At 44.0% G+C, this 16,109-nt stretch overlaps 1 protein-coding gene and 2 non-coding genes across 9 annotated transcripts in view; 1 reads left to right on the top strand and 2 right to left on the bottom strand.

Moving 5' to 3' along the window:
- The window catches only part of CTIF (cap binding complex dependent translation initiation factor), a 347,978-nt gene extending 332,103 nt beyond the window's left edge, over positions 1–15,875 (bottom strand). For all 7 annotated transcript variants that reach the window (XM_073343500.2, XM_073343502.2, XM_073343501.2 and 4 more), the window contains exon 1: positions 15,695–15,875. The gene's annotated coding sequence lies outside the window, so the exon portion shown is untranslated. The remainder of the gene's footprint in view (positions 1–15,694) is intronic.
- LOC140912163 (U6 spliceosomal RNA) lies at positions 6,757–6,863 on the bottom strand. Its single transcript, XR_012159241.1, has one exon. It is a non-coding gene; the product is annotated as a U6 spliceosomal RNA (small nuclear RNA).
- LOC140912165 (U6 spliceosomal RNA) lies at positions 6,799–6,900 on the top strand. The gene has a single exon (XR_012159243.2). It is a non-coding gene; the product is annotated as a U6 spliceosomal RNA (small nuclear RNA).
- Positions 15,876–16,109: the final 234 nt, after the last annotated feature.

The following is a 16,109-nucleotide window of genomic DNA, read 5'->3' as shown; positions in this document are numbered from 1 at the left end:
AAAGTGCAATTTACAAATGTAGCTTTTTTTGTTACATAACTGCACTCAAAAACAAAAAAATGTAAAACTTCAGAGCCTACAAGTCCACTCAGTCCTACTTCTTGTTCAATCGCTAAGAAAAACAAGTTTGTTTACATTTACAGGAGATAATGCTGTCCTCTTCCTATTTACCAGGTCTCCTAAAAGTGAGAACAGGCATTCGCATGGCACTTTTGTAGCTGGCATTGCAAGGTATTTATGTGCCAGATATGCTAAACATTCATATGCCTCTTCATGCTTCCGCCACCATTCCAGAGGACGTGCTTCCATGCTGATGCTTACTAAAAAAATAATGTGTTAATTAAATTTGTGACTGAACTCCTTGGGAGAAAATTGTATGTCTCCTGCTCTGTTTTACCCACATTCTGCCATATATTTCATATTATAGCAGTCTCAGATGATGACCCAGCACATGTTGTTCATTTTAAGAACACTTTCACTGCAGATTTCTGAAAAGCTACAGCACTCGACTCAAGGTTTAAGAATCTGAAGTGCATTCCAAAATCTGAAAAGGATGAGGTGTGGAGCATGCTTTCAGAAGTCTTAAAAGTACAACACTCTGATGCAGAAACTACAGACCCCAAACCACCGAAAATGAAAATCAACCTTTGCTGGTGGCACCTGACTCAGATGATGAAAATGAACCTGCATCAGTCCGCACTGCTTTGGATCATTATCTAACAGAACTGGTCATCAGCATGGACGCATGTCCTCTGAAATGGTGGTTGAAGCATAAAGGGACATAAGAATCTTTCGCATATCTGGCACATAAATATCTTGTGACGCCGGCTACAACAGTGCCATATGAACACATGTTCTCACTTTCAGGTGACATTGTAAACAAGAAGTGGGCACTATTATCTCCTGCAAATGTAAAAAAACTTGCTTGAGCAATTGGCTGTACAAGAAGTAGGACTGAGTGCATTTTCTAGACTCTAAAGTTTTACATTGTTTTATTTTTGAATGCAGGGGTTTTTTTTACATAATTCTGCATTTGTAAGTTCAACTTTCATGATAAAGAGATTGCACCACAGTACTTGTATTAGGTGAATTGAAAAATACTTATTTTGTTTATTACAATGCAAATATTTGTAATCAAAAATATAAAGTGAGCACTGTACATTTTGTATCCTTTGTTGTAATTGAAATCAAAATATTTGAAAATTTTGAAAAACATCCAAAAATATTGAAATATATGGTTCTGTATTATTGTTTAACAGCGCGATGAATCATGATTAATTTTTTTAATCGCTTGACAGTCCTACTAATGATTCACTCCTTAGTAAAATGTGTGAGGTTGATGGGGGGAAAGCACTGTATGCTATATGTATGAGCTACATACTATTAATGATTATTGGAAGACAAGAAGCACATTTGCTATATGCCCTCCAGGGTTGGAATTCTGCTACCAGTCAAATTTGCTTTCAATTTGCTCACCTTCCTGCCGAAATTGCCACGTACTTATTAGTGAAGGAGCATCTCCAAATATGACATTTTAGTAAGAGCATGCACATCATAAGATTGGCTTTGAAACTGGACTGCCCCTCAGGTGTCTGCATGTGCAGCTATTAATATGCCAAAAGTGCACATGCAGGCAGGAAATTTAACACCCACACAGAGAAGCAATTGCTTTTTCATACACAGAATCCATTCCTCTCAACAGACCTGGCACGTGCAGTTACTAATCGAGTGCATAAGCGGGGGCTGGCGCACAAGAAGTGCCCTTGCACAAGTGGCCGTGGTGGTGAGGTCTCACTGAAAACACCCCAAGCAAAATTAGCCCAATGAGCTCCACTAGTGTTTTATAGTTCAAATACTCTTAAAGGTACAAACAGTAATGTTCTCCTCTAACACAGTGATGTGATTATGAAAGCTGATGTCAAACCACACACTTCTCCACGAGTTTTCTGCTTTTACTTGGGGAACTTGGATTCCTGCAGTCACTAAGCTTTCCATGCCAGATGCACAGGATTTAGACTCAGAGGAATCTAACATGGGCATGGCTAATGACATCCGGAGGAGGGAGAGGGAAGGCAGAGAATCAGGAAAGCAAACACATTTCAGTAGTATACTACTTTTCATGGTCATAGAACTCTGAGCCATGACTCTTGGGTTGTAATCCCCCACCATCTCCTAGCTCTGCCATGGCCATACCAAGACACAACCTGTAGACTCCCAGTTTCTCAGTGAGGATATATTCCTTACCGACCTCAAAGGGGGGCTGTGAGGCTTAACTAGTGATTGTGGTCCCTACATGAAAGACTCTCTGAAATGCTAAGTATTATTAAACACCTATAGGACAGACTCTTCTCTTCCACACAGCACTGAGCTCTATACCATCAGACAGCAGGTCAAGTCAGAGCAGAGAAGTTTCACTGCATCTTCACCAGCTCCTCCGTCTGCACAGGAAACTTAGGTCTTGTCTACACTACAGACCTTCCTATCGCAGTATAACTACTTTGCTCAGGGGTGGGGAAAATCCACACCCCGAATAATGTAGTTATACTGACCTAACCCCTGTGTAGACAGTGCTATGTCAGCAGGAGAGCTCTCCAGTCGACACAGTTAATCCATCTCCCTGATACGCAGTAGCTAAGCAGATGGGTGAGCTCTCTCCCATCAGCTTAGAGGATAGGGTTGCCAACCCTCCAGGATTGTCCAGGAGTCTTCAGGAATTAAAGATTAATCTTTAATTAAAGGTTATGTCATGTGATGAAACCTCCAGGAACACATCCAACCATAACGAAGACCCTCTAATAAGGTTGCCAATTTAAGCACCATAGCAGCACAGCCGCATCAATACAGCATTTTAAGTGTAAAGGTGCCCTGAGTTTGCTGCATTGCTCCGAATCACTTGAGCAATTGCTGCATAACCTACTTGCCATTTAGTGGACAGGGAGGCTAAAAAATATATCAGGGCAACTGCTAAGACAGCTAGGAGCAGCTGTTGCTTTATAAAGGTTAGTGTGTGGCTTACCCCTGCCCGTCAACTATTCCCAGTTCAACACTTACGTCAAGGATCACGATACCCAAGTACTCCTAGGAACGCAGGACAACAGCACAACAGAGCAGGTTTGCACTTGGGTCAATTCAGGCAAGAGTTTCAAGGATCAAGGCTTTAACAAGAAAGCCCACAGGATCAAATACATGTAAGAACCAAGACCGCTTGCCCTAATGTTCTCCCCCATTTTCAGTTTGAAATGATTGTCCTCCCACATGTAATCAGATGGATACATGTGTCTTCCTTAGGATCCAAAGCAATGTGTCCATAGAGTATGTATTTTTCTTTCCCCCGAATGGCCAGGAAGCCAAGAGAATGAGTAAACCCCACCTATTTTCTGATTATATGAATGGGACATTGCAGTTATGTTCAGAACAGATGACAATACAGTGCACTTCTATAGGGCATTTCAGCAGAGCATCTCAAAGCACTTTACACATACGAACTATCCAAGGCCCTTGTAAGTAAGGTAAGGAACAGGCCTCCTACCAGTGAAATGTAGCCACCTCTGAACAACGCCATGTGACAGTTTAAATATCATCAATTGTGGAGGGATGGGGGATTAAGTTTGAGCTGTAGCTCACGAAAGCTTATGCTCAAATAAATTTGTTAGTCTCTGAGGTGCCACAAGTACTCCTTTTCTTTTTGCGATTCCAGACTAACACAGCTGCTACTCTGAAACCTGTCTGGAAAAGGTGCTTACCTCCAATAGTTACAAGTGGCACGGAATATTAATATATTTGAAAGAAAACTTAACAGAAAATTCTGTATTATTACATTTATTTACTTGTGTATAGACAAGTTTGCTGTTTGCCTGTCCCAGTCAGTTTCCTCCTTGCTGGAAATCCACTTACAAACTTCAGCAAGGGAGAAGAAAACCCTTTGTACATTATTTCAGAGAATTTATTTTAAACAATTCAGGACATGTTATTTAAAGTGCAATTTAAAAAAATAAAAATCAAATTGACAGGGTCCCTTTAAAAGAAGATGGGAAGAATTTCACAGGAACTGCAGAAGAAGTTTATGGAGATAGATTTCAATTGCCCAAGCTGGAATTGGTTCCTAGGTTAAACGCCCTCAAGCCCTATATTTCTTGCAAGAGTAACCACTAAGAATGGTCAGGACTTCAGTTTTACAGCACATCTGAAAGACTGCACTCACACAATAGCACAGCTTCCCTTGCCATCAGGTAGAGCACCCCTTACTCATAAATGCCAAGGCTTGCAAGATTACATTCATTTACTCCCCACATAGCATTGGCGAGAAGCTGTTTCTCAAGTAAGGAGGCTGGGCCATCAGTGTCCACAGAAATCAAGTTTTGGGGTTTTTTACAAGTTAAATTCCTAGCTTTTACAGTTGCCAAAATAACCTTCCCAACATAACGGATGCTGTATTGCATTCCTGGGGCTGCAGACAACCTGAAACTACTAGTAGCTCTGAGGGGTGTAAACTACCCCCCCCCACAACATTTTAATTCATTATTGACTCTGAAACCTAATGGGTATGTGTAAATATCAACACTGCTAATCATTTCACTGCTGATCAGCTTAGCAGAAGGAAACAGATAATGTGCTTGTCTGTCATTACTGGAATTTAAACATTATCAATCTCCTGTAGTATAGCTAGTCTACAGCACCAAGGTGTAATCATGTCAACTTCAGTTTGCTCCTGCTTAGGAAGGCAGAGAGCAGCAGGGGCAGGTACTGGAGTTACAAGGGAAGGGAACCCAAAATGAGAAGCTGGAGGAGAAGGTTAGAGTACCAGAGACTTGCTCTTGCAGCAGTCAGGAGGATGGAAGAGGGTAAACATAGTGGAAACACTCCTCCCCCAAAAAACAAAACTGTGAAGCATGGGGACAATAAAAGAGAGAGAGAGAGAGAGAGAGAGAGAGAGAGAGAGAGAGAGAGAGCGCAAAAGAGCATGCTTTTCCCTTCCAGCAGCAAGCGCTGGGGAAGAGTCAGCAAGACAAAGAGTGCAATGAGGTCACTTAGCACCTTGCTAAGAAGCCAGCCCCCTTCCTGCAATTCACAGTGGGACTCAGTACCCCACAGCTGTCCCATTCTGTATTTGGTATCCATCTCTGGCTACAGCAGCTATCTGGTAAATTTTCAAGCTCTGACCACCACTTTCTGCAGCAACTTGGGTTTCCCCTAGAAGATTCCCATCCAATTAGCAACCCAGCCTGACCCTACTTAGCAATGAGATTGCAGTTCTAGGTGGAATGGCTGGAGGTATTTAACTGCTCTCACAGAGGCCTCACTGCAAATGCATAATGTACAGGTTTGAGCTATGTAGCAGGACACTTTGAATTGGTTTCCTCCTAAACAATTCCTGAGGTCTCACAGAACCCCATGTACGAGAATGTAAGGTAAACTTCAGCATTAGCAATATTAAATGCATGACACCTTCCAGAGTGGAACTGGTATGCAGAGGGCTGAATTCTGACCTTAGATACACATCAGTGGGATCGCTGTGCACGTGTCCAAGCAGAGCTGACGCACAGGACATTGCATTCAGAGGCAGAGTTTTAAATACAAACACAGGCTGAGTTCCCTTATGCACACAACATTTGTACTTCAGCCAAGTGCAACATGCTTAGCCTGATCACACCTCTCTATGCAAGTTCTACTGTGGGCCTGGAGATATAAAATTCAGTGCAGGGCTTCTGCTTCTGTGCCTCTGTGTCAGAGAGAGATTTTGCATCCAGACTGAAACCTTTTACAGTCCTTCGGGATAAAAGTTTTAAAAAACACACTAATTTGTTTTAGATAAAGTGTTAAAACCATTTGCTTGTCAGAGGCGTAAAATCATTGCCAGAGAAGAAAGCAACCCACTGCATCATGCAGGAATCCCTCAGTCAATGCAGGATCCTGCCTTGCAACAGGCCGCATTCTCAGCTGGCATAAAGGGACACAGCCAGTGCAGCTCCTGATTCACACCAACTGAGACACTCCACGGATTTTAAGACCAGAAGGAACCACCAGATCATTGTCTGACTGCCTGTATAGCACGGGCCACCGCCACCACGCAGCGCCCGCACAGCAATCCAACAATCAAAATGAGACCTAAGCGTTACAAACCCCAGGAGACTAGACTACTGTGTGCCACTACAACGCCTGAGGCCCCCGCAATGGCAACGAACTGGGTATATCTAAAAAATTATCTGGGTATATCTAAAAAGAGATATACCCAGATAATTCCTGCAAGTGACCCATACCCACAAGCTGCAGAAGAAGGTGAAAACCCCCCAAGGTCACTGCCAATCTGACCTCGAGGAAAATCCCTTCCTGACCCCACATATGCGGATCAGCCTTACCCTGAGCATGCGAGCAAGAACCAGCCAGTCAAGCACTTGAGAGAGAGAATGCTCGGTACCACCTCAGAGCCCGGGCCCATCTCCCCCATTGTCCTATCTCCAGCTGTGGCCATCTCCGGATGCTTCAGATCAGCTAGTCTGACTCTCTGTATAACACAGGCCATAGAATCTCATCCATTTACCCCTGTACTGAGCCCAATAACTTGTAAACTTTAAAAATAATAATACTGGCTTGCCTATGGCTTTTACATACACACACTACAATAATTCAGTGAAAGGCTGAACAATGACAGAAGTAGAATAATACACTGTAGAAGCTCAGAAATTATCATATACATTCTACACAGAAAGAAAGGGAGGGCTTGTGGCACCTTAGAGACTAACAAATTTATTTGAGCATAAAAATATGGAACCCTTCACGAATTTGCGTGTCATCCTTGCACAGAGGCCATGCTAATCTACTCTGTATCATTCCAATTTTAGAAGATTAGCATGGCCCCTGCACAAGGATGACACGCAAATCTGAGAAGCGTTCCATATTTTTATGCTCAAATAAATTGGTTAATCTCTAAAGTGCCACAAGTCCTCCTTTTCTTTTTGCGGATACAGACTAACACAGCTGCTACTCTGAAACCTGTCATTCTACACAAAGAAAACCTGGATTTCATCAAGTAAAATCCTGGTAGTCTGACTGATCCAACTCTCTTGATTTCAGTGGAATTATCAAATTTACACCAGGTTAAGTGAGATCAGAATTTGGCCATCTAGGAAATCAGTCTACAGTAGGAATATGAATAGCTGCTGATCTCGGATACCAGTGATACTTTTCCTTCCTCATGCTAGATGACATTCAGTTGTTTTGCTGTTGGTGTCAAAGGGATAAAACCTTTGGCAATAGCAACTGAGAAAGGAACAGTGGGAACTTTTTACTGACAGGGATTTGTGAATAGCAAGACATTTTCCTCATATTCTATCTTGGCAGCAAAATCTGCAAAAGAAACAACTGCAGAGACCCCATCATTTTTACAGGAAGGGGCAAGAAAGAATCTTTCCCTCTTTCTGTCACATATATGACTAGTAGACTCTAAAAAAAAGGTTTCTGACTCCATCCTAATCTAATAAAACCATCCAAGGCAACCTCATTGAGGTTCTGTGCACACAGTCAACTGCAGTAACTGGAGCCAACCCTAGACTTGTTCTTCTTACTTACGGGCACTGTTCCCTCTAAGCTGTGCCGCGTGTGCACACGCACACAGATCCTAAACCCTGCGCACACGGCAAAACACCAGCGCACAAAAATTTGCACAGAAGACATTTTTTGAGCACACAGCCTGTCAAAAATTAGAGGGAACATTGCTTACGGGGTTGTTTGAAGATTCCCCAAAATAGTCCTTACATTAAATTATAGAAGATCAGAGGAGTTTTTAAACTAAGGCCTAGGGGAAAGCTGACAGGTGCAGAGGAGCACACAGTTGAGACACAGACATCCTTTTGGGGTATACTCTATCTCCTAGTTAAAAGGAGAGGATAGAAATCGATAAAGTACAGGTTGGAACTGAAGAGAAATGGTCAAATGAAAGAGTCCCATTCAATTACACTACAGGAAGGCAGACAACTAAATACTGACAAATTTTATAAGTGCTTGTATAAAAATGGAAGAAGTCTAAATACTAAGATGGGTGAACTAGAATGCCTGGTATTGAGTGAGGATATTGACAGAATAGGCATAACAGAAACTTGCTGGGACGATGACAATCAATGGGACACGGTAATGCCAGGATACAAAATATATAGGAACGACAGAGTAGGTCATGGTGGTGGGCAAGTGGCACTAAATGTCCAAGAAAGCATATAGTCAAATAGAGTAAAAATCTTAAACAAATCAAACAGTACCATAGAATCTTTATGGATAGAAATTCCATGCTTGAATAATAAGAGCATAGCAGTATCGACCACCTGACCAGAATGGTTACATGATTGTTAAATGCTCAAGGAGATTAGAGATGCTACCAAACAGAAACCCCCAAAATAATGGGGGATTTAAACTATCCCCATATTAACTGGGCACATGTCACCTCAGAATGGGATGCAAAGATAATCTTCTCGACACCATTAATGACTGCTTCTTGGACCAGTTTGTCCTGGAACCCACAAGAGGAGAGGCAATTCCTGATATAGTCTTAAGCGGCACAAAGAATCTGGTACAAGAAGTGAACTGCTTAGTAATGGCCACCAAAATAAAAACAAGCAGTCTGGTGGCACCTTAAAGACTAACCAATTTATTTGGGCATAAGCTTTCATGGGTAAAAAACCACTTCTTCAGATGCATGGAGTGAAAAAGTCGAAAGCTTATGCCCAAATAAATCGGTTAGTCTTTAAGGTGCCACCGGACTCCTTGTTGTTTTTGTGGATGCAGACTAACACGGCTCCCCCCTGATTCTAGCCACCATAACGTAATTAAATTTCACATCCTCATGGGGTAGTGGGAGGGAAATACCAAAAAACCCATCAGAGTAGCATTTAACTTCAAAAAGGGGAACTACACAAAAATGAGGAAGCTAGTTAAACGGAAATTAAAAGGAACAGTCACAAGAGTGAAATGAACACAAACTGCATGGAAACTTTAAGTGTCTGGGTAAATGGTGTAGGGTTTAGGGCTTTGGTTTTGTGGAACATTGGTACACCCTCTGTAGCGTGAGGGAGCTGTATAATTCGGATGGCCTCCACCCCAGTAGAAGAGGGACTAATCTCCTTGAGGACAAGCTGGCTAGAGTAGTCAGGAGGGCATTAAACTAATAGCAAGAGGGAGGTAAAAAAGAAGGAAAATGTGACCACCCAATTAGCACAAAATTGAGATGTTACGAACAAAATTAATCAAGGAACCAAAGGACATGAATAGAAGTAGTTCTTAAATTGCCTATACACCAATACTAGGAGCCTGGATAACAAAAAAGAGAAAGTGTAATTGCTCATTTAAGAGCACAAACTCAATCTAGCTGGTATTACTGAAACCTGGTGGGATGATTCGCACCATTGGAACATTAAAATTAATGCCTATAACCTAGGACCCTGTTAAATTCACAGCTATGAAAAACATGTCATGGACCATGAAATCTAGTCTCTCCAGAGAAAACTGGCTATTGTAGGGGGATTACAGTATGCCACCCTTACTTCTGCACTGCCTTCATAGAATATCAGGGTTGGAAGGGACCTCAGAAGGTCATCTGGTCCAACCCCCTGCTCAAAACAGGGCCAACCCCAACTAAATCATCCCAGCCAGGGCTTTGTCAAGCCTGACCTTGAAAACCTCTAAGGAAGGAGATTCCACCATCTCCCTAGGTAACCCATTCCAGTGCTTCACCAAAAGTGAAGGTGGCATGGTATGATATTGCCACCCTCCTACGCCGCCAGGGGGCAGCAGCAGAGAAGTAAGGGTGGCAATACCATACCATGCCACCTTCACTTCTGCACTGTTGCTGGTGGTGGTGCTGCCTTCAGAGCTGGGCTCCCAGCCAGCAGCCGCGACTTTCCCGCTGCCCAGCTGTGAAGGCAGTGCAGAAGTAAGGGTGATAATACCATGACCCCCACCTCCCCATAATAGCCTTGTGATGGATCCCCAGTTTGAGAAACGCTGATTTAAGTGTTTTACATATTTATATTTTTAAATACATATTCATGATTTGTGACAACACTGAAATTTAAGATTTAAATATCTGTAACCGTGAAATTCAAGGTATTTAAACTGTTACGACCACGAAATTTACCAAAATGGACCGTGAATTTAATAGGGCCCTTCCTATAACCTATTTAGGAAGGCTCGAGTGGGCAAAAGGGAAAGGGGGAGTGGCACTCTATGTCAAAATGGCATTACCTGCTTCTCAGTCACAGAATTCTGGGGGGAAAAAAGACCCTGAATGCTTATGGATCAATATCCTAACAGATAAAGCAAAAGATAAGGTACTAGTTGGTGTTTGCTACAGAGCTCCAAATCACAGTAAGGTACAGGATAACCTCCTCCGTATGCACCTGTCTATAATGCATAGGGAAAAAAACTGTGTGATCATGGGGGACTTCAAATTGAGTGGCATATGCTGGAGGTCTCATGCTGCCAGTACAGAAACATCCTTGGAATTTCTAAACATTATAGATGACAATTTCCTAACTCAAAAAGTGTTGCTGCCAACACAGAGGAAGTCTATGTTAGACCTTGTCCAAACAGATAAAAAGGAACAGACCATAGAACTAAAAATTAATGGTAGCCTAGGTACAAGTGAATGTGACTTGATCACATTATAAATGTGCAAACAGAATAAAGTTGAGACCAGTAATACACACACTTGGTGCTTTAATAAGGACAATTTTACAAAAGTGAAAACAATTATGAGCCAAATCAGTTGGGAGGAAGAATTTAATCAAAAAAATGTTAATTATATTTGGGAATCATTTACGAACACCTTACCAGAAGCCCAAAAAGCCACAATTCCACAACTGAGGAACATGGTTAATAAACCAATTGGTCTAGAGGGGAAATGAAGGCAGCTGTAAAAAATAAAAATGAATATAACAAATGGAAGAAAGAGGAAGTTGATAGTAATGAATATAAATCAGAAATTAAGAAAATTGTAGAAAATTGATAAGGGAAGCCAAGGGACACAAGGACAAATCTATGCTACCAAACTTAAGGACAATAAGAAGTTTTGTTAATATATTAGGAACAAAAAGAATCCTGACAATAGTCTTGGTCCACTGCTAGATGGAAGTGTTAGAATTATCAATAATAATACAGAAAAGGGAGAGGTATTCAATAGATAGTTCTGTTCTGTATTTGGGGGGGAAACAGATGATGCAGTCTCATCATATAATGATGATAGTACACTTTCCGTTCCACTTGTACCTCTGGAGGATGTTAAATAGAATTTGCTAAAATTAGACATTTTTAAATCAGCAGGTCCAGATAACTTGCATCCAAGAGCTTTAAAAGAGCTGGGTCAGGAGCTCGCTGAACCATTAATGTTGATTTTCAATAAGTTTTGAACACTGAGGAAGTTCCAGAAGACTGGAAGAAAGCTAATGCTGTGCCAATTTTTAAAAAGCGTAAACAGGATAACCCACGTTATTAAACGCCTGTCAGCCTGACATTGATCCCAAGCAAGATAATGGAGCACATAATAAGGGACTAAAGGAGGGCAATGTTATTAATGCAAATCAACATGGATTTATAGAAGACAGATTATCAGACTAACCTGATATCTTTTTTTATGAGATTACACATTTGATTGATAAAGGTAATAGTGTTGACGTAATATATTTAGACTTCTGTAAGGCATTTGACCTGATGCTGCACGACATTTGGATTAAAAAACTAGAACGATATTAATTTAACATGACACACATTAAATGGATTAAAAACTGGCTAAATGATAGGTCTCAAAATGTAACTGTAAAAGGGGAATCATCATTGAGTGGGTCTGTTTCCAGTGGGGTCCCACAGGGCTCTTGATCCTACGGTATTGAACATCTTTATCAATGACCTGGAAGAAAACATAAAATCATCACTGATAAAGTTGCAGATGTCACAAAAATTGGGGGAGTAGTAAATAATAAAGAGGACAGGTTACTAACTTAGCTATTTAGATTGCTTGGTAGACTGGGCACAAGCAAACAATATATATTTTAATATGGCTAAATGTAAATGTATACATCTAGGAACAAAGAATATAGGCCATACCTACAGGATGGTGGATTCTAACCTGGAAAGCAGTGAGTCCAAAGAAGATTTGGGGACGGAGGTGGATAATCAGCTGAACTTGAGCTTCTAGTGTGATGCTATGGCCAAAACAGATAATACAGTCCTCGGATGCATAAACAGGGGACTCTGGAGTAGAGAGGTTATTTTACCTCTATGTTTGGCACTCGTGCAACCGTTGCTGGAATACTGTGTCCAGTTCTGGTGCCCACAATTCAAGAAGGGTGTTGATTAATAGGAGAGGGTTCAAGGAAGAGCCAGGAGAATGAGCAAAGGATTAGAAAAATGATTTCTAGTACCAGACTGAAGGAGCTCCATCTATTTAGCTGCCCTTTGACACAGCTCCAACAATCCTGCTCCAAGCAAGGTGACAAGTAGCCCCTGATCCTGTCCCACAGATGTCAATGGCAGAACTCCCTAAAGAGGGTGGACGGCTTTTTTAACCTAATGCTAAAGTTAGGCTTCAATATCCTACACTGTTAATATTTATCTATGCCCCCATTAGCCCAATACTTATGCCACAATGTTTTATTAGTCTAGGTAGGATCCAGACATACTTTTATTTTGCTGAAAATGGTATGGCAATACACTACAGCTATTATTACATGCTTTAGCTGAGCACTGACTTTGGCCTATACTACATGTTACAAGGTATTCATCATTTTTCTACTGCTTTCAAATCGTTGATTTGTTTTCTTCAGAAAAATTGACTCCAGCTTTTAAATTAATGGGAATTAGGTTTAATGCAAAATTCATGTCTTCACGGGAGGATTCATCTAGTCATAAAATAATGGGGGGCACTCCTTGAAGGTCAGCCAGGCATCCATAAATTCAGACCTATCCCTCTTGAATCTAAGAGAATAATTGGGGTGGAAATCAGCACTAAAAGCTTTTTTTGGTAAATTTCCATACTTCAGTTTTAGAAAAAAATCGTGAGTGGGGAAAAACAATTCCCAAAAGGAAGCAGTGGTATGTAGTGGTTAGAGGGGCTTATGAATCAGGAGACCAGGGTACTGTGCCTAATTCTGCCATGTGAACCCTGGCTATATCATTTAGTCTCACTGTGCCCCTATGGAGATAATGCTCTGCAAAATGCTTTCAGGTCCCCAGCCAAAAGTGCGCATCATTGCTTCAGAACCCCAAACAAGGCTCTTCTTTCCTGTGCGCCCCAGAGGAGAGCAGGAAAGACGTTCTGGCGGAGAAGGCATGGGACCGGGAGGCAGGGCACCTGGGCGTCTCCTCTGAGCTCTGGGCCAAGTTACATTGTCTCCGCGCCTCTGCTCCCCCACCTCCAAAAGGGGGATAAGAATCCTGAGGCCTGTGCAGAGTGCAGTGCGATGGGACACACACAGGAGCAAAGTACCGGGCTACATTTCATTCTTCCCCACGTGCCAAATCAACTGGCCTGAGCACGCCCTGGAGTCTAAAGCTGATGGGCCCAATCTCATGGCAGGCATTTCAGGGTCCGCCAGGCAGAGAGAAACTGGACCCCCTGTAGCATCCCCCCGCCCCACCGCAGTGAGTACCACCAGCCAGGGGCTCGCGGGGAGTCGGAGCTGCTGGCACTCAGTGCCAGGGGGGTTTCCAAGGCAGGGGTGGGGGGTCAGGGTGGCCCAGAGCCGCAGCTGCTGCCCCTTGCAAGCGCCTGGCCTCCCCCCGCACGGCAGCTGCTGTGTCACTGTCCCCGGCCCACGGGCAGCTCTGACGGGGCGCGGGGCTGCGGAGCCTGGGGCTCCCACCCAGCTCCCGCGCCCGGAGCCTTTGCCCGGCCCCTCACCGCGGGGAGCGAGGCGCACAGGCACGGGGGATGCCGCGGGGAGCAGCGGGGCAGGGGCTCCTCGAACCAGCCGGGAGGTGCCAGAGCCGGGGGGCGTCTCTCCCAGGCCGCCGGGGCCGCACCCAAACCTAGGCAACCCCGGCTCAACCCATTCATCCAGCCGCAGGTCGCAAGCACCACTCGCGGGCAGGCCCTACCCCACCCACCCCCCTTTAATTCCTACAGCATGCCGCAGGTAACACCCGAGGGCGGGGTGCTGAAATGGAGAGCTGCCAAGGATGGGGGGGGGGGAAGAGGGCATAATAAAAAGCCATCGAGGTGGATGCAAATTTGCACCCCGAATTTCATTGCCTTTGCCCGCAGACGGGCAAGGGATGTGGTTAATGCGAATTGGGAATCTACCTCGTAAACCACAGCCAACCGTGATCCCATACACCCACCTCATTAGCTCCTGTCTGTACCAACACTCAATTAGTTAGGGTTTGCTTTATTCATACCGAAGTCATCTAAAACCTGTATAAAGATAAAGCCCACTTCGGATCGCTCTCTGCGCACACACTGCCTAATTGTAATATATTAATAGGATCCGAATTAAATGCAGAAAAATGCACAGCTAGCCAACACAACCACAAGTTGCTTAATTCCAAGTAACCACAACACACAAAACCCACCACTCTCTAAAGCAGTTGGGTTCAGTGGAAACTAAAAGAATGACAATATCTCCCATCAATTAATCCTGTATCATCATCAGGAGAGAGAGAAGGCCCCGAGAATGCACCAACCACAACCAAAGAAGCTTCTATCCATCAGACACGTTTCTGGAACAAACAAGTATTGTAGGAAACAGAGCAACGCTCAGGAACGATCTCACCCCCGCAATTCATTGCTCCCTATTACCGGGGGGTGGGTGGGGGCTTTATCTAAATATTCTTTTAATTCGGGTCTGACCGCGATCAAGCTGCGTGCACCCCCACCCCTGAACAGGCATCCCCCCAGTGCCTCGTTTGTCCGAGTGACTGTATCGGAACGATGCCATGAAAACAAAACACACGCAATCCCGATAAATCCAGAAGGCCCAATTTGCAATTCCTGATCCCGTTCCCACCACACTCCGCAATGGGAGTTCTCCGACAGCGGGGGGGAGGAGGAGGAGGAGTTCGGTCTAGACAACATGCAATCAACACACATCCACGCAAGACATTGCCCCTCTGAAAAAAACAGAATCACATGGGAGGGATAAAAATGAAAGCAAAATACATGCCGCTGTGGCCGATGGAAAGGAAAGGGAACAGGATCCTGAACAATCACGGCGCTGGGCACAAAAAGCATCCAGGCCACCGACCTGCCCTTTTGGATTCGTAGCCAGGAAAAAAAAAAAAAAAAGCAAACAGCTGCAAGCTGGCCACCACAACTGCAACCCAATGCAGCAAAAGGAGGCTTCACAACAAAGGGAAACACACCCCTCCTTGGAGCACAGACCTGACAGCGACAACACGGTTTACAGTCCACAGCTCTAGGCTCTTCCCTGCCACCGAAGCACTGAAATGCCCTTTTGCCGGTGAGCAGAAGCTGCTCCCAGCCTGAGAAAGAGCTTGCCTGGCGCTGGGAAGGTAGATGAAACCCAAGCTCCCATAGACCCCAGGCAGTTACAATGGTGCGTGTGCGTCTTTTACAGTGTCCAGCTATTCGATGGCTCTTTCCTGGCAATCTGCACAGACACCCACCGAACAAACACGAGTGCAAAGGGTGCAAAAAACACAACCAAACACACCAACCCTCCCCCCCCCCCCCCATCTAGAGATTATCTTGCTTTACCTTGCGGGCCGTCCACGGCTAGGGCAGAGGGTGGCCTGGCTGGGGCAAGGGGGTCCGGATGTCAGATTCCTGCCTTTAGGTTCATGAGTCCTGCCTTGATGAGGGAGGTCTGACTGCCCAGTGCACAGGAGGAGAAAAACCCGGCTCTGACACGGAGAATGTAGGACTGTGACGTCTCAGCTCCTCCTGACGACCCACGTGCATGGACTTTAAAAGAAAGGGACACGCTGGCCATGCTGGGAAATGTAGTTCCGCTTCTCACCCTCCCTGTGCGGGGAAGAATTCTGGGCCTGGAGTTTCTCTGCATCTGGGTAAGGGGGAGTTTGGCTTGTACCTCTTTAGAGGCCGGAGTTAGGACCAGGTCCATTTGAAGTGGAACAAGGAAATTCTCTTGCATTAAGGCTCCTATTTCCCA

The sequence above is a fragment of the Lepidochelys kempii genome, chromosome 5 (assembly GCF_965140285.1).
Source record: "Lepidochelys kempii isolate rLepKem1 chromosome 5, rLepKem1.hap1, whole genome shotgun sequence".
Lineage (NCBI taxonomy): Eukaryota > Metazoa > Chordata > Testudines > Cheloniidae > Lepidochelys > Lepidochelys kempii.
Note: the sequence above shows the minus strand (reverse complement) of the source record. Positions and strands in the feature narration are given on the sequence as shown.